Source organism: Stegodyphus dumicola, chromosome 3, assembly GCF_044657685.1.
Source record: "Stegodyphus dumicola isolate Sdum_Otavi_A_Nest chromosome 3, ASM4465768v1".
In the NCBI taxonomy this organism is placed as follows: Eukaryota; Metazoa; Arthropoda; class Arachnida; order Araneae; family Eresidae; genus Stegodyphus; species Stegodyphus dumicola.
Window position 1 is genome coordinate 151,364,022 of NC_140770.1, and position 26,402 is coordinate 151,390,423.

Genomic DNA, 26,402 nt, shown 5'->3' on the forward strand with positions numbered 1-26,402 from the left:
TTGTCTGACAAAAAGATCATTTGACATGTGTAAAAATAAAGATGGTGGTTCTTCAATTCAGTTTTGTTATACGCTTCATCAATCCTTCATCCTCAGACATTACTGTCTTCTCATCCATGACTACAGCCAGAGGTTAAAGTGCCGGATACCCATCTACGCATTAAAATTATCATATATATATATACTTCTCTTTTAACTTTTTTCAAGAAGTATTTTATTTTTCAGCCAGTACTGTATTTTTAAATATATTTATATTTGTGTACCTAAATAGTAAAGACGTTTTAGAATTTTATTTTTGAAGCCGAGGAATGTTAAAAATTTCTTTCCCTCACTGGGAACTGGAACTCCGGATCTTCCGATTGCTAACCAGACCTACTTTCCAAATACTCGCGAGAGCACACAGTGAGGAAGAAGAAAACCTTACAGTAAAAAATACAGAAACAAATGCCGGACTTTGTTTAATTTTATTCAATACCCAATTTAGTTTTTTACTTGATAAGAGTGTGTATTAGAGTTCGCTTTGAAGTTGTAAGAAAACATTCTGAGTTCTTTAAAAAGAAAAATTGCCCTTTAATTACTTTAAACTGAGATAAGTGACCTTTCACACACAAGCCTATGCATTTTATTACATAGCTAATACAATATTTAAGAATGAGGATTATTAGGCACATGCCTTCAAAGGCTTAACGTCTTTGTTTGTTTAATACATTTCTCATGTACAAAAATTAAAATATATTTCGAAGAGTAAAGAGATCAAAAACACCTCTTAGTGGCTGATAACTTCGATGAATAACAGAGAAATTAAGTAAGTGCAACCTGAAATTTTCAGAATTGACATTGTTAAACAGGAACAGATCATCAGTTTTCTGAATGTGGAATCTTTCAGAAATCATAGATGTGATAAAGCAGCAGATGACTATTAATTTTGCTAATTAATTTACTATTTTGTATTATAGAGACATTAGGAATTTTTGAAGCAAGAGACGTGAAAAATGTGCATTATCCTCGCCGAGATTCGAACTCTGGACCTTTCAAATACGCTTCTAATATGCGTCTAATTGCACCACGAAGGCATGTATGCAGAAAGGAGGGAAAATATACCTTATATACTGCCCCTTTTAAAGAGCGACAAGGGATTAGGGGAAACAGTCGTCAAATCCTGGTGCTGAGCAATTATCATCCACCATCTTTAAGGTGCGACGCCACTTATAGATTCATTAGGTTCTTTTTGAAGTAGGAGAGGTGAAAAATGTTCATTGTCCTGGCCGGGACTCGAACGCTGGACATCTCAAGTACTCGTCTACTGTGCTTCCAGTTGCACCACGAAGGCATGCCCACAGGAGGGAGAGAACGCTTTATAGTATATGGGCAAACACTTTGAACTTCCTCATGCACAGGTGACAAATTTAGTAAACGCTAGGGTGATGGGATAAATATGTAACCCCTATTATATATATATTATATATATATTATATACTGTAATCCGTGCGGCCTCACCGGGCGTTAGAATTAAAGAGAAGCAATTTTTTTAAAAAAATATTTTGGAGTCACTCGTTGACAGTATTTGGAAAGAGATGAAAATGTACCGGCAGCCAAAAGTGTAGCTGTGTAGCTCTGACTGTATAAAAACGACTAATGTACAGTGCAGTTTCAATTTCTGTAAACGGAGAAAAGTGAGCGTATTAGGAAAGTTCAGGCTGTTGTTTGTGATGGCAGGTATCAAGAGTCGAGATTTTTTTTTTGTAGCTGTTGCTTATTCTTTTTTTTTTTATCTCAGATCAGAATCCAGATCAGACTCCGAATTTTTCAGGAACAAAAGCAAGACTAGACGCCAATTTTATGCTCAGCTCTATCCAGATTCTGATCAAGAACACTCTAGGAATTCAGTCTCTTACCTATCTTCCTTCAGCATTAACCTCTTCAAGGGATTTTCATTTGGAAGGTTTCAGGTGACCCCGAGCCACAAAGACAAGGATAGCTGGCTATGACATAACAGGAACTTTCCAAAAGCAAAATGTATCTATATAGCATTTAAAAAGTACCAATACATGCATTTTTATAATTTCTTTTTGAAAATACATTTTTTTCGTCTCATAAAGCAAATTTAGGAAATGTCCGATTTCAGAAATTCAAAGTTAAATTTAAGATTCCTATGTATAACCTCGATTATCAGAACAATAATTAATGTCAGAGAAGATTTTAAGAAGCGTCTAAAAATATGAAACAAATGTTGTGAAAAATTCTTCGAAATCTTGAAGTCGCTTTTCACCAATTATTGTATTCTAGATTTCTCTCTTTTTGCTCCCTTCTTTAAGTTTGTTTCCTTCTTTGAGCTTCGAAGAAAAAATGAGCTTTCTAATGTGGAGCGCATTACGTCTGATTACGGCTTATGATAATGCCATAATTAGGTGTGTAAGTGACATCATTAGGAATGCTTTGCCCCTGATTAAGTCATTCACACAAATGAACTGCGCTTTCGTATAAAAATTAATTGAGAATGGTTACGAGTTATTTTAAAACTGATGAAACAGCAAATACATTAGCTCAAGACACTATTACATGATAATCGACAATTATAGAGGTTTATTTCGAACATTAATATTTGCACACGTTTTGTTGGATATATAATTTCCAAATGTTGAAATTGATATGCAATGCTTGAAATAAATTCTTAGTTAAATAAAACAAATCATATATAGTCATGGCTAGAGACAGTTTTGGTCTTCTAGGTAGATGGTTGTGTTTAAGAACATAAAAATCGAATGATATTGAGTACCACTATTTAATTTATTACGTGAAAATATATTCTTATTTAAATAAAATAAATAATACATTGAAACTTTCTTAAGATAACAACTAGTCATGGTTCCTGATAATTTTGGTCTTCTGTGGACATAATTGCCTTTAAGATCATAGATATCGGATCATGTTCAGTAATTCTATTTAATTTACTGTTTAGTAACTAATTCTTATTTAGATGAATTAAAAATAAATTGAAAGTTTCTTAAAACTACTACTGATGGTTCCAGACAATTATGGCCTTCTATGGTTGTCTTGAAGAACATGAATATTGGTCATAGAATAAAAGATTTATTTGAAATAATTATATATATATATATATATATATATATATATAATTTATTTCCTAAACAGTATTCAACTTTAATTTGAATAATCATTGTTTTATTCTACTTAGCTCTCAGTTGGTAACATTAACTAAACTTAAGCAGTTGCAAAAGTCAAAGGGATTGGGTCTTAAGTATGCATTGTTCCTAAATAAGAGAGAAACTTCGGTGTCGGCCAACTTTCTTTCGGTGCAGGTCCACTAGTGATCATTACCTACTTCTCGGTTCAGCTCTGATAGCTTTTCCTTTTCCTTTGAACCGGTTCTCGTTCGAAATAACGGCTTAACTGCGCGACACGCAGTGGGTACGCATTCACAAATCCGTCGACGCTCGCTCGAGCCCGTTTGCCCTGCCTTTATTGTTGCCACCCCACCAGTGGCAATACTGGATTACTTAACTTGAGTGAGTCGGTTTCATTGTACAATTTCTCCAGCGTAAGTGAGAGTTTGTCTAAAATTTTACGGTCTGTGTGTGCATTAGTTGGTCAATAGTTTTCATATTGTGTTGCGACACTAAAATGTGATAAAGGAGATGGAATTTAAAAAATGAAAATTTAAATTTAAGATTGGAAGAGAAAGAAATTTGGAACTGTTATGCAATTCGAAACTGATTCTGTTTTCAATGGCTTTCTCGTGATTAAATGTTTAAAAAATACAGAATTGCATTTGTTGGAAGAAAAGTAATAAATCGCAAAATGTGTCCGCTTCTTCAAAAAAATATGTGGATTATTTTTATAATGCATTTTAAATTTTTATTGCGCAAAAGCTTATACTCTTACGGTAGAAATTATATTTTACTTTAGAAATGAACTAGAATTAAATGCAATAATTAGAATTTTATAATTATTTAGAGGAATAAACTCTTAGGAGATATGCAGCGTTTGAAATTAAAATTGCAACTGAACAAATAAAAAAAAAAAAAGAGTGAGTTTCAAATTGCATGTAAAAATAAGAGACATTAAATTAAAATTAGTTTGGAATAGCATCACTTAGATTAGGAATAATTTCCACAAAAAGAATAAATTCGGAAGAGAAAAGGCTAACTTTTAAACAAAAAAATTAGTAATTCAAATTAAATTTAAGTACCCACGAAAAAAATAATGACTCATATATATTATTCACGAGATTCGGCAATGCTGCCATTTTCAGAATCACAATTCTGTTTCAGAAATACTGTCAGTTTTTCGTCTACACTGCATCCTTATTTCAGAATTTAAGAACTGAAATTTTACGTTATGTACAGTTTTTATGTTATTTATGATTACATGTCTAGGAGTTAATTGCATAAATGCTTCTAAGTGTTGCATTTATTTTTTATAAAAATAATATTTTGAGTGCTTTTACTGCTTTCTATGAAAATAATATCTTTGAAATTATGGCCGATATTGTGATTACTGTGAAACAGGAGATTGAAACAGAAGCATCTGTCTTCCAATAATAATCTTCAATGACAAATAGGACTTGTAATCCAGATTACTTAAGAGACTTATATAGCATGAATGGCAAGTCCAGAGTAACGAAATCAAGAAATAAAGTATAAAGACATATACGTTTTCTGTTCACGGCGTGAAAAAAAAAACTGATATAAGCATAAAATGTATCAAGAATAGCATTTGTGAAACTTTTAGAAATTACTTCACCTTCTATAACCTCCTAATCGTGAGCGGATTGAAATCTGTAACCTCACGATTTAAAACTAGTTCTATTGTGTTCCACGAATATATTTAACTCCCAGACATCGAAGATAGAAGTGAAAATGTTCTGTCATCAATGAAGATGAAATTAACCATTTACAAAACTTTTTCTTTTCTGTAAATGGTCTTCTACCGGACGACCTTCGAGTTCTCTTTACATACCGAAACAACAAATTAAAGTATAACATCGACTACTTTCCTCAATACATAGTTCCTGTTCAGATATCCTTTCATACCATTAATCCTCCGCTTAGAAGATAAAAGAAATGTAAATATAAAAATGGAGGAAGGATTCTTACAATGGAATAAGAAAGAACTTTGGAATATATTATGTTGCAAGCATATCAGGTGAGTGAAGTTAAAAAAATATATTTGTCGTTAATTTTTGTCTTATTTTTCATTGCAAATTTTTAACTAATTTAAAATTTTACCTGTTATTATTCAGTTAAAAATAACTGACGATTAAAGAAACCTGGATGGGAAACATGCCAATGTAAAAATTAAAATTAGGCAAAAAATCAACCTTAAATTGGCAGCAACATTTTTTTCTGGTTCTTGATTCTGAAACTTTCTGGTTCTTGCTTTTTTCTTTTTGTTAAAAGACAAATCTGTTTTTGTTTTGCAAGAAGAGAGACTTATGTTAGATCGACTTGAAAATAGACTGTTTTATTAAAAATTAACTTTAATTTAAGTTTACTTTTTTGCCTTAATTCAATTAATGATTTATTCAATTTCCATAAATTTTAATTGATTAATGTGTCATCAAATCGGTTTTCAAAATTTAAAAATTAATCTTCAAGAATCATTTATACTAGCAGACGCACTCTGAAAAATCATTTCAACAGCTAGGAAGAAAACCATAAAATAAATTTTAATACGCACATGCTTCTTAAATTTAGTAAGTTTGAAATATGTTTATGATCAAATTAGGTACCATTTTGAGGACCGAGATCAATGAGTGAAACATAAAATATGATTAAGATAAGTTAAGACTTAAGATCCATTAATAACACAGTATAGTTAATCATGTTAAAAATTGAAATAAATTTATCGAACTCCTTTCAAAGAGAATTTAGCCCACCAAAATCGCTGAACACTGGTAGTTCGGTCCGAGGTTCGAATCCCGTAAACGGACTGGCTGCATGGACGTTTTCGTGGTTTTCCCCATGTGTAACGTGTATACGAGCCAGTTTCCCTTAGAAAGTCCTCCACGAAGGCATCCCTCCCCTTAGGTAGATAGCCCTCGAGGCTTTGCCATAATTACACACACACACACACACAAAGCGAATTTAAACGCCCATATTTAAGGGATGAAATCAATTCCTAATGATGTTGAGAACTGTTTGATAAAATAGGAAACTTGACAAAATATTTTGAAAGTTGAGATTTATGAATAAAATTTATAAGTTTGAAATTTGAAACCAATTCACAGAGTTAATAAGTTGACTGAAAGCAGTTAGAGAAACAGGAATTTGGTAAAATAATATTAAAGTTGTAAAACCTAGTGAGAGTAACAGTGCTTAAAAGCACTTGATTTTACAGATTGTCAGGAGATTAATATTTACCTTGTAAGGGACACGTTTAGAGGAAAACTTATTAAAAATTTTCACCTTCTACACTGTATGTTTTCGTGGTGTAAGGGGTAGCCTTTCCGACTAACACATAGAAGATTCAAAGTTCGAGTCTCGGAAACAGCATAGCAGATTTCTGACTCTATTTTGCTTCGAAAAATTCTAAAAAGCGCAACCTACCAAAAACTATTGATTTTTACTTTAAACTTCATGTTATATAAAACAGTCGTCTTCAAACTTTGTCAGCTTAGGGAACCAATAAAACTATAATTTCTTTTTTGTGGAACTCTTGCGATTTTAAAAAGAAGTCCAGAGAATATATTAATATTTTCTGCATTTTATGCGTAAAAGAAAGGAAAAATGAATAATGAAAAATCATGTCACGATTTTTAAGTAACAATAAAAACACAGATAAAAATGCTATTCTATTATTCATTTTGGATGTTTGTTTATGCAAATGATTTAGTATTAAAAATTTCTTCGAATTTTGATTTTGACTTACTGAACATCTGAAAGAGGCGCAAGGGATCCCAGGGTTCTGCAAAACACAGTCTTGAAAAGCAACTGATACATAAGGTATTCAAACTAGCGAGACCACTTTCAGTTACTTATTAAACAAAGACTAAGGCAAAAATCAGATTTCGCATTAAGTTGTTTAATTGGTCTTTTTTTTTTTTTTTTTTTTTTTGTGTGTGTGTGTGTGTGTGTGTCCAAATTTTTGGTCCCGAATAGGATATAGTCTCGAAACGGCATTTGACGATGAATGCCTATAAATGGTATCCGTAGCACTTTTCAGATTGTTGGCAACGAATATTATCGACCTGTATTATATTTAAAGAAATTAATCAAAAATCTCGAAGAAGGTACGTATGTTTCTCGCATTGTGAAAAAACAACTATACCTAGAGCCATAAAATTTTTGAATAATGTAGTCCTCCACCCTAATATTTACACCTGGTAGGCGGAATCTTGGAATCGAATTTTTTTATTATCTATCCCATATTTTTTAATCTTTAAAGAATTTTTTATTAAAAATCTCTGTGATTTCAAAGCGAGCAGTGGCGACACACTGAACGGAAAAAGAAACATTTTTATCTACAGCGCGTGAGATTGTCTGTCAGAAATTCTAAAGATATGCCGTTTTTAAATATTTTGTGATCTTGTTGTTGAATCGATTTTTATGTGACGTAAACGCTAAGAACACAATATACAATAAATAAAGTAAGCACACAAAATATTAATGATAAAAAGACAAAAAAAAAGTTTTATAAAGTCACCTTAATAAGAAAATGAAATGTTGATATGATGAACAGAAAGAATCGTGAGCGGATTGAAATAGAACAGACTGGAAAAAAATGTATATCAACACTTGAAGCTGTATCGGGAATTCTTCTGTTTTTTAAATATTTATACTTTTGCTGTTGATATGTATATGGTGTAAGTGCGAAGAAAACTACACTTAATAATAAAACTAAAAAGACAAAAACAATGGATCAGTAAGAGTGAGTGTATGAGTACTGCGAGCTCAGAGAGAGCTTAAAAACCGTAATAAAACCTTGTAGAGTCATTAGGTTAATTGGAAGCAGAAAAGATGAAAAATATGCAACCGCCTTCGCCGGGAATCGAACCACGGACCTCTGAAATACCGGCTCAGTGTGCAGAACCACTACATCACGAAGGCTCGCTAGGAAAGTGGGAGAAATACCTTATAACCTTTTGTGCGACCGTTAAAATCTGAAACATTTCAGATATTTATTTTTATTTGTTTTTCTTCTCAATCACATGAAAGTCATTCAGTTTGAGGACAATGCGCATCCCAGTAAATGTTCACATAGTAATCCAGTTTGTGCCAAAGGATATCCAGCATTTTTGTGATTATGTTTTTCAGCATGTAAGACTTTCTGTTTGCGTAACTTTTAAGTCATCCGATGCGATGTGCACAATTTATGTGCACTAGTTTTCAGATAGTATAAGTATGATACCAATAAGGGTTTTTTCTTTATTTAATGAATTCCCATTTTTTGTTTGCTGCGTAAGGACAGCTGACAAACTATTAAGCATATAAAAAATTATCTAACGAATAAAAAAAAATAAGAGTTATAAACAGTTACAACACCCTTAGATATGAAGAAATTAAATAACATACATTGTACAGTCCAAGGAATAAAATATGAAGTGCAATAGAAATAAGGTTATACTAGGATACGCGCCACGTGTGTTACCGTTACACCACGAAGGCATGCTAAAAGGAGGCAGAAAATACTTTATATACTCCCCTTTTAAAGAGCGGTTGTGGATTAGTGGGCTCAGTAACCAAATACTATTGCTGACAAATTATGATAGACCACCTTTTAGTTCGGGAGTAACTGTAGAGTCATAAGGTTTTTTTTTAAGCAGAAGATGTGAAAAATATGCAGTGCTCTCGGCGGGACTCGAACCTGGACCTCTCGAATAGGCGCCGAGTGTGATACTGTTGCACCACGAGCGCGTGCTGGAAGGAGGGAGAAAGTGCATTATAAACTTACTTTATTCCTTCTTTCACAATTCGAAATTAAGTTTAAATACAAATGAAATTCGAAGATATTTTCTTATTTATTTCTGAAGTTTTTTTATATTTTTTTTTTTAGTTTTTTAGTTAATTTTTATAAATTTTTTTGGGAAAAATTTTGAATTCTTACCCATAAAATTTTTACCATCACCTCAGTAGATGCATTTCTAGGCATACCTAAAAAAGGTTAGAGTTTTTTGTATTCAAAATTTCTCAAGGTTTACGGGAATTTATAATCTGGCGCTTTTTGAAATTTGGCATAATTGTTATAAGTTACAATAACGTCAAATGTGGTTTACGGGGTTTGTTAAAATTATTTAAAAGCATGAATAATGTACCTTTTTTTTTCCACTCTTGTACAATGGAAAAGGAAAAGGAAAATAGGTTACGATAAATTAACGAATTTCGCCAAACGAATAATTCTTGAGGAAACTGAGAAGAATGCGTCAAGATAATTTTTTAAATTCCTTGGTAAGATTCTCCTGAATTTTACAAAATTTAATATTTGGGCATAATTTAAGTCGTAGATTCGAAATATGGGAAAAAGATTTGTATATCGTTTACGAAAAAAGTCCTATTTTGTGTCAAGATACCTATGGTAGGATAATGGGCTGTATATAAATCCAGTATGTACCCTAAGCGGCGCATTCGAGACATGAGACATGCAAGTTAAATTTTGTCAATCGGCCCGTTTGGTTCTTGTATGATATTTTTGTTGGTAACACTTTGTAATTCTAATAAACTCATATTTAAAGATTAAATTCTTAGACTTACATTTCTTTCAAATAGTTATAATACGTTAAACAAATCATTAAATAGCTTAATTTAGTTTAAACAGAAAATAAGCAAGCTATGAAAACTTTCTATGTTTTAGGGAAAATTTGCCAAGTGGGACAACGCTTGAGAATAAATAATATAGCAACCTAGTCTGTTTCTCTTATTTATTAAACTTTTCTTCAACCCGTAAATAAAATTGCATACGTTTTCATGTAAATAATTATAAATTTCTTTATTTTTGTCTATAATTTGGTATTTGACGGCGTTTCTGTTGTGACTAAATATGTAGCTTTGGAGAGAAATAATTAGAAATCAGCTGATCGCGGTTTGTAAATGCTTATCTATCAGTTGAATTCTCTTGTTAATTTTCAAATGTGAAACAAACGCTGTTTACATGCAAATTTATTCCTAAACAAAGCAATTATTTTAGTGAAAAAAATCCGTAACTGAGCTTATTTGATTTTAGGCAATAGATAGTACTAATGAAAGTTAAGAGTATCTTCAGCTTCAAATCTTTGAATTAGATTTATATCATACTATAAATATATTAACTCCGTTTATAGATTTTTTTGTGAGTTGTTTGTGTTCGTTTTTAAAAGAAAACGAAAATAGTATAAACTCGGAATTCACATAAATACATACTGAAATCTTTGAAGCACTGTATTTGCACCAAATCATAATTGAAATGACTTCGCGAGCCGCCAGTTTGAGACCGCTATGCTATACGATATGATTACGTAAAACATTATGCATCATATATTATAGCACGAAAAGTATATCAAAATACAACGCATAGAATACAATTTTTCATTGTTTACAAATATTCTACATAAAAACAGTTCTCACGTAAATGCCATTTGGAAAAAATTTAGGAACAACGGTGTACCCAAACAGAACATCATGAATAAGGAAATGAGAGAGAATATAAAATTTTTGGAAGAAAACATAGAAAAAATACAAACGGTAACAAAAAGAATTTACAATTAAAAATTAAATTATCATTCTTGATGAGTCGATATTTATCTATACATTAACGTGCAGAGTGATGAAGAACTCGTTATGCGGGTTTTACAGCTATAAAAACTAAGAGAAGATAGATGTGGATAAATATGGGTCACAACCAAGCCTTGTAAATTAATAATTGCCGTAACTGAAAGAATTATTATTATTTTGTTTCAGATAATTAGGGGAATAATGTAATTTCAGATAGCTTTTGATTGAACATAAAGTATAACTTTCTTAGACTTAGTGACGTGATAATTAACGTTATCCAAAAACATTTCTGTCATCAAATCAATTAAAAGAGAAAATGGATTGAGTTTAATTGTATTCACTTCTTTTTCTGAGTCATTTTGTACTGATAATTCGTAAAATACATTTCTGAAGTGCTATTAAGAATAAATAGTAAACGTCATTTGGCAAAATAAGTGAACGTATGCTCCTTTTGGCCTTTAGTTTTTCGTATTGAAGTAGACCGAAAAAATGGAACACGCTAGTATAATTTGCATAAATGTCATTCTCAAGAATTACTTTATGAAGCAAATGAAACTTTTTTTTTTGTGGGGGGAGAGTGGAGGGAAAGTATACGTATTCACAGTAATAGCACTTTGTTTCTGGTTCTAAATAAAAATAATTATTTGTGTTTTGGAAACATTTTTTTTCATTCACTAAAAGAAATTTAGGGAATCCGTTTATGAAATTAACTTGAATGTAAGACGTCAAGCTGAATAAGCACTTTGTACTTTCTGCCGTAATAATGACTGATATGTTCATGTGTATGTGTCAGTGCGTTCAGAAATATATGTAAGTTCATGTAAGGTCATCCAAGGAAAAGTAATCCCTTTTCAATGTACTAATCTTAAGAAAGTTTAAAAAAAAAATAAAAACTACTTTTCCGTGAGTCGTGCTATATTAGATATTATATAAAATAAACTTGTTATCTTATAAAAAAAAAAAAAAAATGTTGTCTTTATCTCACGTGCCTGACAGTAACATTGAAACAAGTCTGCAAATTTTATTGCTGCGAAAAGCGCAGGATTTCTTCTTTCACTAGTTGTGGGTCTCGGTGACCTTATATGCTGTAAAGTCACCAGTGGTTTTTTTTTTTTTGTTTGTATCACGGTATTTTTAGAATTGCTTTGTATTCTTGTTTATTTTTCTTCTTACGATGTTCTTCTCTTGCGTTGTTTCTTCTCTTGCGTTGTTTTCTCTGCGAGGCTTTCTTACACGATGTTTTCGGAGGACACCGCTTCTCCGGAATTCGAACCCGTGCCCACATATACGTCAGCCAGCATCGGTAACCACTGTACAGACCAGGGCAGTTCATTTTCTTTCTTTTCACTGGAAACTGAATTCTTCATTTAGCAAGCATGAGTAATCCGAAAAAATAGTGCTAAATTCCGAAGCGCTACTATGTCATAATGGGTAAAAAGATTAAATTGAATTAGTTTAAAACGAAGATGACAAAAAGTTTGTAATTCAAGAAGTCTCTCTGTCGTTGAGGTGATATAGAAATTAACCAAATTATTACCACCGAACAATGTCAAGAGTGTACCTGAAATCGTCATTTTCCCCAAAATAACGTTCAATTATAATTAATGGTATGAGCCGCAAAACCTGAAGCCATCGAGCCTGTTTCTGCCTTATTTCCAGCAAATGATTGAGAATGGTTCCTCTTATTCTGATAACTTTCAATTCTAATCATTTCAGAGTTAACGACTGGGCATACGGTTGAAAAAAAAACAAATTATAGACTTGTTCTATCATGTGGAAGTTTAGCAGTCTCAAGCGTAGTTCAAGTAGCCCACTTTGACAGCTCTGATTCATTCAGCCTCCTTCCTGTACCATTTAAGCTACATTTATCTAGCTGCATATTACCTGGTTCTCTGATAAATAACGTTTCTAGTAACTTCTGACAGATGAACGATTGTGTGTAGAATAGTAATAGAAACAATAGCCTTCATGTATCAGAAATGAAGTATTTAGCAACATGGATGTTTACTAATCTTAAGCATAGTTCCAAAACCCAACGTTGACAGCTTTGTTTCATTTCGTCTCATTTTTACTTCCTTATACGAAATAAAGGAACTATTGTAAACTTGAAAAATTTCGGGTACTTTATTTTGATACGTATTCGTTAAATATCCTATTTGACCGCTCTAGAATCCATTTGAATGATGTTTTTGCGTGGCATTTGTACCTATGGACAGAAAGGAATATTTTTGCCAAAACAGATTGTAAAGTGGATTTAAAAGAGATTCAGATGAGATATTTTCGTGACGTCTGTACGTGAGTATGTACGTATGTATCTTGCATGACTCAAAAACGAGTAGCTTCAGAACGTTGAAATTTTGTATGTAGGACTACTATATAGCATGTAATGGGACCCCTTCTTTTTGGGTTGCAATCGTCCATATATATATATATTCCTGCTTTATTACTCGGCTTAGTAAGTTACATGAAATTATATGATTTAAAAATTACAAATATTTCTAGTTTAATGACTTTTGTATACGGTTGTTAAATTAGTTGTTAAGTTATGAAAGGAATAAAGCACCTTGAGAAGACTGATAACGCATTTTAAGCATTTGAAAACTTATAAATTACCTGGGTAAAAGTCGTCCCATATACCGACTGTAACAAACTTTTAAGTTAAAGAATGTTACGCGCTAATAAATCACAAAAGAATACCCCTGAGTGGTATTTAAGGAGGGGGAAATAAACCTCAAATTATTTAAATTTATTTATTAACCACCCTTAAAGTTTCAACAAGACAAGCTTGAACTGAAATAGAATATCCTAAATTTTGAACTTAAGCATCTCATTCAATTTCTGTCGATAGGAAGCTTAAACATTTTCTGCTTCATTTTTTTATTAAGTATTAAAATTAGCGAAATATAAGAACCGGAGGATTGTACAAAGTATAAGAATTCTTAAATTTTATGAACATTACATTTTTTTTATTTAAAAATTCCAAAACATGAATACTAGCGTCAATTAAAACATTTTTCCGGTTAAAAATACATGTTTACGAACAACTGTTTCGAAAATAAAGGCCAGTTTAAGACGCGTTGTGCATTTATCACCCGTATCACGGTATCTTTGTTTAACTCTATGACATAAATTAAACACGTCTGTTTGGCAATAATTTTAATTTTCTAACAGTTTATAAATGTAAACTTTCTTTTTTTTTTCGTGGCGTCTTAACGCGCGTACGTACGTATGTACGTATGTATGTATCTCGCATAACTGAAAAACCAGTAGCTTGAGAACGTTGAAATTTTATATACAGGACTGATATAACATGTAGATGTGCACCTTCTATTTTGGTTGAAAAAGGGGCCTCACCAAAAGTATATATTACGAAATTTGTATTTAGATAGCTAGTTTTAGTAGAAGTGTAATTAAAATTGTTAACAAAGTTTAAGAGAAATCTATGCCGCAAAAGTAAAACTACAGGAGCAGCACATGTAGTATATACAAAATACAAAAAATGCAAAAGTAAAAATACAGGTGGCATGCGACGGAGAACAGAGATACCTAGTGTCTAACAAAAGTAAGCAGGTATACACTGGTGTGCAAAAATTAAAGACGAGACGGTTTTTTCAATATAACTTTGTACAAAAGCTTTCCAAATCTACACATTTAATACCGTAAGATCCCCAATACGTAAGGACATGAGTAATGTAAGCAACACTTACTAAAAGAGAAATCAGAGTTATAAAAAGAAGCTTTATTGAAAAAGTAGCATGGAGCGCAATGCGACTGAAGGGCGAAACATCCCTGTGATGGGTGTCCAGCAAGAAACATCCGGTCTTTAATAGGGGATATGATCTCCCCTGACTGCTAGGCAGGTTTCACAGCGTTTGCCCATGCTGAGAATGAAGGTGTCAATGAGTTGTTGAGGCATTGCTGCCCATTCGTCTTGCAGCGCCAATCGAAGCTCCGGAATCGTTACTGGTGGTAAGGTACGAGCTGCCAAGCGTCTACCTAGAAAATCCCATACATGCTCGATGGGATTAAGATCCGGAGATCGTGCCGGCCAATCCATACGTTCAATATCCTCACTCTCTAAGAGCTGTTCCGCAGCTACTGTGCGATGACATGGTGCATTGTCGTCCATGAAAAGGAACTGCGGACCCATAGCGCCTCTAAAAACGCACATATGGAAGAAGAATCTCGTTACAATAACGAGTCCCGTTGACTGAACCTGCGTCGAAGATGTGAAGGTCTGTACGACTACCAAGCATGATGCCTCCCCAAACGAGAACACCGCCACCTCCATACCTGTCCCTTTCAATGATGTTCGAGGGATGATTGCGGCTTCCCCGCTCTCTCCAGATGAGTAAGCGATGAGAATCGCTACTCAGACTGAATCTGCTCTCATCTGTAAAGAGTACTCGTCCCCATTCATTGTCTCTCCAATTCCGGTGTTCCCGGCACCACAGAGAACGCCTTCTCCGATGGGCATGCGTTAGAGGTTCACAACGTACAGGGCGTCGTGCAAACAGACCACCACCGTGCAGTCTTCTGGCCACGGTAAAACGTGATATCGGTCGTCCAGTCGCCTGTGTCGTGTGTCTAGCGATTTCTCCCGCTGTCTGCCGCCTGTTTCTTCTGACCTGTAAGGCAATATACCGGTCATCTGCGGGTGGAGTTCCTCGTGGACGACCACTACTAAGGCCCCGGATAGCTGTTCCTGTAGTTTGAACTTGTCTCTAAAGTCGTGAAACGATGCTGTGAGCAATTCCGAACTCTGCAGCCACACTTGTCACACTGCGGCCTTCCTCCAACTTCCCAGTGATTCGACTTCGGGTAAAAGCATCCAGATGTCGTCTAACAGATTGATTATTCGCCATTTCTCGCTGAGGCAGCAACTTGGTGTGATTTTAACTGCTATACGGCGTGCAATCTCTTTGCCAGAAATACTGATCTTACACGGACAACATGCTTTCTACTACTCAGACACTCCCCCATTACGTCTACCTGCATATCTGCGCATGTGCTACCGTACATCACCTTACTTAATCTCCTGATTGGTCTTTCTATCCGCTCTGCCTCTTCGTTCAGCTGATATGCTAATTTTTCGACTTCGTCCTTAATTTTTGCACACCAGTGTATATCCCACGCCTTCCCCTATCTTAAACCGGCAGCTGCCGAGACCTAGGAGGCCTGCTTCGAGAATGCATTTGCTTCTCTGTGAAGTCTCATGAACAAACTAAGACCTGGATTATGTTGCATGAATATTCAAGCATTAGCTGTTAGAATGCATTGGTGATGCTCTTGGGCGCACGTTGCCGTAATTCTTACATACATCAGATACTAATAATAATACTAATAATTCTCAAATGCATCAAATACTTGCAGTACTACATTAAATATATTCAGTCAATTAGAAACATTAATACATTGGATACATGATTAAGTTACATAGATACATTGGTTATGTACTTGAGAGTTTGAAGCTTGTAATAGCTTGTAAGACACTTGAATACATTAAACCTAGTACATTCATTATTTGAGAATTTGTTTTACTTGAGTACAGGCATGCGTTGATGTAATAGATACATGATTATGTTATAAGAGTACTGTTCATACACTTGAATACTTGTTATATACTTAGACACTTGATTGCAATGGAGATACTTGATTGCAATAGAGACACTTGATTAGTTGATTACATTATCCTATATACATTTATTATATGAGTGCTTGAGTACGGTTGTTGACACATATATACATATATATAATAATAATTGGAAAGTACCTATGGATCATATTTTATATTGAATACATAAATTCATATAAGCTTGAATCCATAAAATCATATAAGCTTAAATACATAAAATCATACAAGCTTGAATACTTATGTCTGTTATTGCTTGAATACTTAATTAATTACCTATATTATTACTGGCGCATTTCTGGCACTAGTAGCATTCGTTAGCACTGTCCCTGATGGTAGAGAATATTATACATTTGCTCTTACAGACACTAACAAAGCGTTTCAGGAAAACAATTGACAGAGATTTTTACTTAGTTCGTAGCCACGATATCCAGTTCTGATAATATTAGCAGGTTAATGATGTTGTAGATTCTCTGTAGTAGGACTGGAGTTCTCAATATAAACCGTCTGAATGGATTGATGTTGTTGGAACGTATTCTGATATGGAACCTTTCAGGTAGTGGACATTCTGTAACATAGTGGTTAGGGCTTCCTTGTGCTCCGCAAATGCAAAGGTTCGCGTTCGTGATAACTCGGGTGAAGAAATACTCAGGGAATGGGCCATGTCCACTGATATATCTAGTAAGCTGTGAGGCAGAGTAGAGTCTATTTATGAAGACGTTTGGGAGAAAATCTTGCTTACGACACCCTTAATAGCTATTATTCCATTCCGTTTGCCATTTTTGAAGGAAAATGTTCAGAATAAGATAGGATCTTGGCGACGGAAGATGACTTTTTTTTTTTTTTTTTTTTTTTGCTTATTACGTGCTCCGCCCTTAGGCACTACACGGAAAGGGAGGATGCCCCGTGGAGGTCTTTTTAAGGGAAACTGCCTCGAATCCACGTTACTCATGGGGAAAACCACGGAAACGCCCATGCAGCCAGCCCGTTCGCCGGACTCGAACCCCGGATCGAACTACCAGTGTTCAGCGGCTTTAACCGCTCGGCCGCTGTTGAGCGTGGAAAATGACATGGGTTTACTTCTATATTAGAAGCCGCTTCTTTGGCTAGAGAATCAGAGAGTTCATTCCCTGCATTACCTGCATGTGCCTTGATCTAATGAAGCTTGGTTTTGCGAAGTAATTGTTGTACGGACTTTACTGATTGTGAAGAATATGAAGGATTGCGGATCGCTTGTAGCGCAGATTGGTTGTCTGAGATTATTTGTATATTCTGGATATTCTGTGTTAATGCATAGCGGTCTGCTTGCACCAAGGCAAAAACCTCTTCCTGGAAGACGCTGTTATGTTCCGCGAGGTGTCCCTTCCAGTGATATCTCTGTACAGAGTCGGTAAGATGGACTAGGACACTTCCTACATCTGCATCAGATTTTGAGCCATCTGTTAAGATAGCTGAAGTCGGCTCTGAGTCGCTGTGATGTGTCAGTATGACTTTGATGCCTTTTCTTCTGTCTTCTGGATGGATGTGGGATGCAGTACATCGTACAGCAAACTCTGTCGATGCTAATGTGGAGCCATGGTAGGTAATTTACTGTTGCAGATGGAGTAACTTCGCTAACACTGCCTCTTGCTCAACGTAGTAGGTGTGGAGGGGAAGCAGGCCAGCTAAAACGTTGAGCGCATCTGTTGAAGTTGTTCGGAAGGCTCTGGTTATGGTGAGAGCAAATGGCCGTTGTACTGAGAGTAGCTATTTAACTTTGCGTTCTCAAGTAAAAGTACAACAGCACGTGCATAATGGTTACATATATATACCACTCTGGTTACTCGGCTCAGTAAGGTCAGTTTTTTTATTCTTATATTTTGGGGAATTGGGGAATTTTTACTTTAAAAATTATTGAATTATGTTATTTTTATCTTATGGTTAAGGATTTTATGCTTATGTACAGAATGTGATTGTACAGAACTTGTTACGCGAGGAAAGAAATGAGAATACCGTTTTATTATTATTTTTTCAAGGCTATTCTATTTTAAGTAGAAACGTAAACTACACGTTATATTTATCTAAATTTAACGCTGCTTTTTTTCGAAAGTGGCATAAGCCTTCCATTGCTTCATTTGCGCTTTGATAATTTTTTCATATAACTCCTTTAGTTAGAAATTACGTTTATGTTAATTTTTTTTAAATTTGCCGCAAACAATGTTATTATAAAGTTTAAAATGAAAGAAGAGGAACTTTGACTATTTCATATCTATGCTTATGTAATTGCCTGAGCACAGGCTTCTCTTTCGTCATTTGCACTCCTGCAACTGCAGAAGAAGGTATTTAAACCTCCGAAACTAGTTTTGAAAATTTATTAATATTTACGCTTTTCTTGTAGAATTCGGTATGTTATTTTAACCCAAATATATGCATGTATTTCTCCCATTAAGGAAACAAATTTTGTAAAAATGTTGCGAGTTTTCTTTTTTCTTTTTTGAGTATTGTTTTTCCACTATATATTTTATTTTTTAATCCATGATTCACAGTTTGCACTGACATATGGTGCAATGGGTCAGTATCCAAAAGGGGTTCATAATAAGCCATAATATCACCTTGAAAAAACATTGACATTTCATACTTTAATGCTTCATCAAGATGAAAGAAGTGTTCAACAAACGTTTCTTAGTGACTGTTGTATTTTGTGCACACAAGCACTTAAGAAAGCGTTTGGGACACTACACAGACGACTTAAGAACTATACCAGAAATTATGATGATTTATAATCAGTTTCTTATAAAACAATGCATCATTTTAAATTCAATACCGAAAATAGGCCTTCCTGAAAGCTCAAAATGAATCATTATCACATTTTTATATCAACCTACATGCAGTTCAAGCGAGACCAATTTTGTGCATAATAACAAGATTCTTTCGGTATTCACCGGTTACCAAAAGGTATAGAGACCTTGTTATCATGAGCCCGGTTCAACTAGTTCTTGAATTGTGGTTCACATGCATTTTGCATATCCCTTTTAAATACAGATGCGCCTGACAAGGAAATGTGGCTTTTCACGATGCTCAAGAGTCAATAGCTGGATTTTTTTCACTTCGCTTTCAACTTGTGACAGGAGAACAAAAACAGTTTTGAAAAGTTTATGTTTAAAGGTGACATGCTGTGTATTTTCATCACGAATTTAAATGGTTTGGGCGGAATGCATTACTGCGGTTCAATAAAGACCCTCTTTGGTATTCAGGGTCACTGGAGTTGAAAGAAAATGGATTACGTTCTTCCGCTTAGTATAGAAATTTAGGTAATTGCTTAAATATGAGCAAGTTTAGCGTAAAAACTGCTGTTTAAGTACTTCCCCTAAAATATAAATGCAGAAATCGACTGAATTAAGAGATGGTAAATTACGGTTACACCCGAAGGCGGATTGTTTATAAATCTTCATGCTTTTTAAAAATAGTTTACTTTCGTAGAACTGTTTATTTATTAAATAAAGGTCAGTTTTTTCTTCTTTTGTAATTTTCCAAAATAATTGTTTACCAACATAAGATTGTTGAACACTGGTAATTGCAAGCTTTCATTGATTTTTGAGTCTTTTTAAGAAATAAGTTATCAATCAAGAGGTGTAATTTATTCACTTTACGGGTTAATTAGTGCTTGAAGGGGCAAAATGTCATCAACCTCGACGAGCGACTTTTCACTCTAGTAAAAGATAGTCCCTTCTCATCCCGAAAAAGGAGTGAAACCTTGTAACGTTGCGCGCCTCCAACTTGCACGCAACCAAGAGGTGCTGTGGAAACTGGATAAAACACAGAGTCTTGTGAAGGGTGTAAGTCCCTTTTTATTCAACGTAAAAATTACAATTGCGTGCTCTTGACGCTCACAGACTGCGCCAACTCGGCGGTCAAATAAAAATAATAACCTGAAAAGAAACTAAAAACAAGACTCTAACTACGAGGCTCTCTAAAATAACTAACTCACCGCGTTTTACAATACCGCTGCTAATTCAGCAGACTTGAAGCTCACTTGAACGATTAACACTACTTCCCGCCAAGCACATAGGCCGAAACGCGGGGTTCTTCAATTTCTCGCTAACTACCTCCGCGCTCGTGACGTAAGAATATCACACACCGAACTCGTTTCCTTCCTATTTAAATCATAATACTTCCGCTGATAATTTGAATCCTTGCGCGTTCTACTAAAATTTACATATTCTGGCATTGGCAGTTCCAGGGGAAAGTAAGGCTTGACAGGAAAGATAGTTTAAACTTAAAATAAATGTTAGTTAAAATAAATATAAACCCTACATTTGCCGCTGCCAGAATTTGGAAAACTTGGAAGCAGGTCCTACAAACGACCTGTTGTAAGTTTCTCTAATTCTGAACTAACTGTCGAGAACCTCGTTTACACACAAAAAAAAAATCTTATGTAACAAATTGTATACTAAAATTCTGTTGCTCGTTATAACTCTCTCTTCTTACAGCAACTTTTCCTGGACTTCATCAATCAATCTTGGTCTTTCCTTCCAGCATCTGGAAGGAATAAGTATCAGTATCTTTCTAAATACATTATAATTTACACTTTCTTGACACAATAAATTTTTGTTTTTAAACGATTCGTTTTTCTTACTCATTGCTTAATTCACATTCATTCAATTTTTCAAGCATTAATTTAACTTTACCCTGGCTCTCCACCATGTGTGGTGTCAACCGGGAATATTCGTGTTTTAGTCTTACAGCACTTCCCCTAACCACCATGATTTGTTAGAATTCAACGACCAAATAGACACACCTTACTCGACATTCTACAACTCAATGAGCTACTTTAATATTCTTAAAAATTCAAATGTAGGTGGAGAACCCTACAAAACACATTCATTCTAACTTCCCCCTCATTCATCTTTAAACATGCAGGCTTTCGCTCTAAAGCATGACTTTATCTACAATTTACTACTTAAATTTTGACTTCATTGCTTTTAAGCATTCACTTTTAGCATCTACAATTTTATGCTTCTAGACTAAATTCTACTTTTACATAACATTCAAGTATTTACGTACATTTACAAAATTTTAATACATATGGTTTTTACAATTTACCATAAAATGAATAAGAGAAAATAAATTTTTACTTTACTCATCTTCGCCAAGCTGGCGGCACTGAAACTAAAATTCTTATTAATACAAGAATACGAAGTTATTTTTATCTTCGGCCAAATTTTGGCTTTAACATAACAGAATTAGTCTTTCGACCAACAGAAAATGCTTGTTTTTAGCTTTTACACTTAAAGAAAATAATACTTTTGCCTTAGCTAAATAAAGTAAAACAAAACTAAGTCTCAACCGAGACATATTGACTTTCGTCAAAACATAGAACTTCGTACTTATGCATAACATTTCGGAACAAAAGAGAAAAAAAAATTATAGAAGGTTTTAACTTATCTTTGAGTTTTCGATGCTTGAAACTCCGTCATTCGTTTTTGGCAATATTGTTCCCAAGTTAGAGGTTTCATGGATGTCAATCTTCTCCTTATTGATCTCCGAGTGTCGTCCACATTACTTTTTCTTTTGCGTCCTCTACATGCTGGCCTCTTGGCGGAGTAATCGTCTGGTGGTTGGCATTTCCGTTTTTCCCTGGGACGGCTGGTCTTGACGTCCTCCGGTCTGGAGTCCTTCTTGAATTTCTTCTGTTCCTCGTATTTTTGTGCCTCCTGTTGCCGTTTCAGTTTCCGGAACGGCGGTCTTGCTGGCACCTGACTCTGTGGCCGTGTGCGCGTTCTCCTTGATGTATAATTTTTCCTGCAATCCTTTGTAGGTGGTGTTTTTCTCTTTACCACGGTTTCTTTACCCGGTGCATCTGTATTTTTGTTTTTCTTAAACGCCTGAGTTTGAAAGTTATTTTTTCTTTTTGATACTGGCGTCCGGGTTGTAGAAGGGCTAGGTCTCTCTTGAGTTCTCTGTTTCTTGGGTGGTGGAATAGTTGTTGTTGTCTCTGGACCTTCTACTTCGTTTAGACTTGAGTCCTGCAAGAAACTTTTAAGGATTTCAAAATCATTTGGATTATAGTATTTTTTCACTTGGTCGGGACTTGCTTTACAGATTTCCCCTCTCTCGTTCTTAAGATATAAGACTACTCCTTTGATTTCCTGAATTACATAGGGGCCTTCAAACTTTGGAGCTAGCTTTGCCGTAAAATTGTCTGGGGCACTTGATCAAGAAAATTTCCGCTTCAATACTTTATCCCCAACTTTAAAAGCTGCTTCACGGCGTTTTCTATCATAATATATTTTCTGCCTATTTCTTGCCGTATCCGAGGTTTTAAGCGCCCGATCAATCAGCTTTTGCACATCTTTTTGTTTAAACTCCTGCTCTCTTTGTTGCACAAAGAATAATTTATCTAAAGGCGTAATTAATTTTCGGCCTAAGAATAATTCTGCTGGAGTTTTTCCCGTAGTATCATGATTTGCCGTTTTTAAAGCATAAGCTAATTCATTTATGTAGCCATCCCAGCGCTTGTGATGTGTGCTCACGTAACTGCGAATTATTTTTACTATATTTTTATTAACTCTTTCTGCTATGTTAGCTTGTGGTCTATACGGAACCATTTTGATATGGCGTATGCCAAGTCCATTGCATATGTTTTCAAATATTTGACTAATGAATTGTTTTCCGTTATCGCTAATGACTTTTATCGGTGCACCGTATTTTAAAATGTATCTGTGTAAGAATGCATCTGCGACTGTTCTGGCTGACGCGCGTTTAAGTGGAACAATTTCTATCCATTTTGAAAAATGATCTACTATTACTAAAAGAAAACGATTTTTATTTAACTCGCTCTGGGGGAAGGGACCAAGAAGATCTATGCCTAAAATTTCATTCGGAAATGTAGCGCGAATGCTATTTAAGTACCCGGCCGGGCTGTAATTAATATCATTTATTAACTGACATTGATTGCAGGACCTGACACACGCCGTTACTATTTTGTATAATTGCGGGAAATATACCGCCTCGCGTACCCTTTTTAAAGTCTTTCTGACCCCTAGATGGCCCGCTGTTTTTGCTTCGTGCAACTCCTTCAAAATGCTTAATCGAAGCGAGGCTGGGATGACTGGTTTATACTCAAGATTTTCGTTTGTTGTTTTCGTATAGAATAATAAATTAGCTATTATTTCATAGTTTTTTGCTCTATTTCTTATCGCATCGATATCTGTGTGCTCGAAGCTTTCGGGGTCTTTCAAATAAGCATAGATATTTCCAAATTCAGGATCAGCTTTCAGTTCAGTAATAACCGTATCTCTAGAATCTAAAATTTTTGAAGTCAACACAGCGCATATAAGTTCATTTCCTTCATTGTCCAGTTTTATACGAGAAAGTGCGTCAGCTACATTGTTTTCCTTACCCGGTTTATATTTTATTGTGATATTATATTCTTGGAGTTTTAAAGCCCATCTTATTAACCTGGGCGTTAGGTGTTTCCCCGAGTAAAGTCTACCAACAGCCGCATGATCCGAAATGACTGTTACTGGCGATTTGCCGAAATAAACTCGAAATTTGTGTACAGCCATTAATACGGCTAATGTTTCTCTTTCTGTAGCTGTATAATTCCTTTGTGTCTGATTCAATGTTTTACTAAAAAATGCCAGAGGATGGTTATTTTGCATAAGAACCGCACCCACCGCATAGTCTGACGCATCTGCTGCAATTTCCAGGTTTTCGTCCCCCTCCGGGAATTTTAAAGCAGGGGCATTAATGAGCGCTTCTTTTAATCTTTCAAATGCTGTGTTAGCTTCCGCTGTCCACGTAAATTTACCCCTTTTTCTTTTGATTACTAAGAGTGGTTCAACAATATTAGCGAAATCTTTTATGAAAGATCGATAGTAAGAACATAACCCAAGGAAGGAAGAAAGTTTCTTGGCGGTGTTGGGCGGTGGGAAATTCCTAATGGCTTTTATTTTTGAATCTTGCGTTTCTATACCCTTTTGCGAAATTTTATAACCGAGATATTTAAGTTCTTTAGTTGCGAACTTGCATTTTGAGACGTTAATTGTAAGGCTGGCCTCTTTTAATAATTTAAAAACTTGTTCTAGATCATTAATGTGTTATTCCAACGTACTACTCGTTATAATTATATCATCTAGATAAATTAAAGTTGACTTTCCTAGGACAGGCTTTAGAACAATGTCCATAGCTCTCTGGAATGTTGATGGGGCCCCACATAACCCAAAGGGCATGCGTAAAAATGCATAAGTGCCCGATTTTGTTATAAACGTGGTTTTATGTATATCTTCGGGTCTCATAGCTATTTGATAGTAGCCAGACGTTAAGTCCAAAGTAGACATATATCTTGTCGATTTGATCTGCCTAATGATCTCGTCTATAACCGGCAAAGAGTAAACTGGAAATTTGGTAATACTATTTAGTTTTCTGTAATCAATAGCAAACCTCCAAGCCCTTTTATCCGAAGGAGGAAACTCGTTCTTTTTCCTACATAGTACGACTGGACTCGCGTACTCACTATTTATGGGCGTTATTATTTTATTCTTTAACATCTCCTGAATATGTTCTTCGATGATTACGTCTTTTTGTTTGTCATACCGATAAGGATTAGTCCTACAGGGTTTTTCGGCATTTAATTGAATCTTGTGCGTGACTATTTGGCAGTTTCCTGGTTTTTCTGAAAACAAATGAGAAAAATTACTCACCACTTGCTGTATTGCTTTCCTTTCATGGTCATTCAGATGGCTAAGGTCCACTTGCGGTGTCTCCACAGGTTCCACCACTCTCTGGTCCATCTCCAACACCACGGAACTATCTTGAAAATTTAATTTGGCCCTCGCGGCCCTTAAAAACTCCATACCTAAAATAAGAGAGTTTTGCAGATCTTTCACCACAAAAATTAATACTTTGAGACTTTCCTCTTTTACCTGTAAGTTTAATGATAAATTCCCGATGCAGTGACATGTTTTTCCTTGCGCCGCTATAATTTCCGTATTTTTGGTTTTAAATAATCGTACCCTATAAAAATTCTTTTTGAAGAAATTTTCACTCATAAAATTTCCTTCTGCTCCTGTATCGATGAGGGCTTCTACTGGTACATCGCCAACCAGGACTTGTATAATTGGTAGCTGTGAGTTTTTTACGATGACCGTATTTAAATGTCTATTTGAGGGTTTTTTTAAAACTTCCGGGGTCTGGACCCTCCCTTTCACAGGCCCCTCTACTCGTTTAAAGCTTTCCTTTCAATCTGTGTCTTCTGGGTACGCGGAAGTTTATTTTCAAATTTTCTTTTTGGGCCTTGACCTTCGAGTTTCGATGAGTTAGCTTGATAGCTCTTTCCCCCATAAGAGCGATTTCGATTTCTGGTTTCCTCATTTGAAGATTTCCTTCGGGTACTTTGAGAATATGTTTCCCCTCTCGCTTTTTCCCCTATTCTGCGATTTTGAAACTTCACCGCCAATTCGAAGAGTTCCTGCAAGGTGCTTGGGTTTCTAATTTCAAAGTAGTCTTGAACAGCGGGTAACAATCTTGGTAATATTATTTCAATAATCTCCGCATCGGGTTTCTTTCCATACAGCATATCCGTTAGCTTCATTTTTCGTAGAATAAAGTCCGTCAATTCTGCTATATCCCGTTGATAGAAACTATATAGTTCGGCTTCCAGCCGTGCGCGATCTTTCACTATGGGGAAGGCCTTTACTAACGATTTTTTGAAATTTTCAAATGTATATGTCTGGCTTCCAAATTCCCCTAATAAAAATTTGCCTATATTTTTCCACCATAGCGCGGCCTGTCCTCTTAGTGCTGATGTGGCGATGGCAACTTTTTGTCTTTCAGGAACAGGGTAGAGCTGAAAGTGGTTTTCTAGACCTTCTAGAAATACCGCCACCGAATTTTTTCCGTCGAAATGGACGTTTGGCTTGATTGACGCTCTCAAAGTCTGGACCAGGTATCCAAATCCTTCTAACTGGCTTGTCATTTCTTGGTGTTGTCCAGCGGCTTCCATCCAATTTTCGGCCATTTCAGTTCGATAAGTGTTCGGGCGCCAATGTAACGTTGCGCGCCTCCAACTTGCACGCAACCAA

At 35.1% G+C, this 26,402-nt stretch overlaps 1 protein-coding gene across 2 annotated transcripts in view; it reads left to right on the forward strand.

The window, feature by feature from the left end:
• The window catches only part of LOC118197565 (A disintegrin and metalloproteinase with thrombospondin motifs like), a 228,459-nt gene that overhangs the window by 59,900 nt on the left and 142,157 nt on the right, over positions 1 to 26,402 (forward strand). Inside the window, exon 1 of one of the 2 annotated variants that reach the window (XM_085813484.1) lies at positions 3,459 to 5,166. The exons of the other annotated variant lie outside the window; for it this stretch is intronic. The gene's annotated coding sequence lies outside the window, so the exon portion shown is untranslated. Of the gene's footprint in view, positions 1 to 3,458; positions 5,167 to 26,402 lie in introns of those variants that run through there. 2 annotated transcript variants of the gene reach the window in all.